At 46.2% G+C, this 1562-nt stretch overlaps 1 pseudogene; it reads left to right on the top strand.

The window, feature by feature from the left end:
• On the top strand, positions 276–1319 carry LOC100157627 (annotated as a pseudogene).

Here is a 1562-nt window from a genome sequence, read left to right as displayed (position 1 = left end):
CACTTCTCCACACTCCTGATCCACTCTCCTTGGCTTTTTTTTAATCCAACACATTCTAAATCTTACTCGATTGTTTATTATTTGCCTTTCCCTACTAGAACGTAAGCTTTACGACAGCTGTCTTGATCTGTTCATTATCCCTCTCAAAATGCCTGCGACAGTTAAGTGTTTAGTAAATATATTAAGTATATGAATATTCACTCCATTAACATGTATTTATAGATAAATATTGTTAAATAAAGATACCAGATTATGTAAGAGTAGCTTAACGCTAAATGAATTCTTACAGTGTACTAAGATCTGCGCTAGAGCCGGTCTCCGTCCCGTCAGGCGCTGCCCGTGGTCAGCGTGGGGTCAGCGTGGGGTCAACGCAGGGTCAACGCGGGGTCAGCAGACCTGGCGTGCGGCGGGCTCCTGGGCCTGGAGGGTGCAGGGTATACACGCTGTGGTCAGGCCAGTGCAAGTACAGATTTCAGAAGAATCAGTCTTGCATCCTGATCCTGGATCTAGACAGTGCCTAGAGGACGACCTTCTTGGAGCAGTCAACCCGGTTTACCAAGAACTCCAAGGGGAAGAGTCTGTTCCAAATCACCAGCACGTGGGCGTAAACACTGGCACCGTGGACGGGGAAAAGGCTCGCCTTACTTTCTGGGACCTAGGCAGGCAGGAAGAGCTGAAGGCTTTGTGGAACAAGCACCATGCAAAGAATCTCAGCATCAGTGTCTGTAGACGAAGAGAGACTGAGTCCAAACGAGTATTTGAGAAGATGGTCCGGAGCGAGGTGCTGGACAATGTCCCTATCCCGTTGCTGGCCAAAAGCAGGACGTTGAGTCTCGCTTCTCGATCCCATCGAGACCGCGTTCAGCGACAGCATCTTCAAGATCCGGAGGCGCGACAGCCTAACCCAGGCCTGCTGCGCCCTCCTAGGCAAGGGGCTGCGCGAGTGGACGGTGAAGCACGTCGTGGGGAAAGTGTGCCGGCCTCTTCCAGGTTGCGGGGCGTTGGGGCATCAAGTAGGTACAGATGGTGTCCGCTGGCACACACCGCTCGTCCCATAGTGCAAGAGGAGCTCCTGCTAGCTCCATGCCTCCCATGCCGGGGGCTGGGTTTGCTTTGCCTTTTGGTTTTTCCACTGGCTTTGTTTTTCAAAAAAAAGAAAAGAAAAAAAAAAACAAAAAACAAACAAACAAACAAAAAAACCCTGTACTAAACAGCATAGATTTTACACAGATTACCTTATTTAAATTTTATAGCATCTCTCTGTGTAGGTACCATTATCCGTTTTGCAAATGAGAAAAATGAAGAACAAAGAGATTAAGCAAAATTTCCAACATCCCCCAGAGATTAGTTGAACTTTTTTTTGATCTCTTAGATTTTTGGCTAAAGCACCAATATTTTAAATTATAGGAGCCCAGACAAAAGAAGAGTCAATCTACACATCTCTGAGGGACTTTTTTGAAGGTATATCTGACAGTTCTACTATGATCAGACCAGCACCCACATCTAAAATATATAAAGAGAAGATTAGAAATTTGGAAAGAGTTTCTGGGAAGTAAACTAGT

The sequence above is a fragment of the Sus scrofa genome, chromosome 1 (assembly GCF_000003025.6).
Source record: "Sus scrofa isolate TJ Tabasco breed Duroc chromosome 1, Sscrofa11.1, whole genome shotgun sequence".
Classification (NCBI taxonomy): domain Eukaryota; kingdom Metazoa; phylum Chordata; class Mammalia; order Artiodactyla; family Suidae; genus Sus; species Sus scrofa.
The sequence above is the reverse complement of the archived record's forward strand: the minus strand, read 5'-3'. Positions and strand labels throughout refer to the sequence as shown.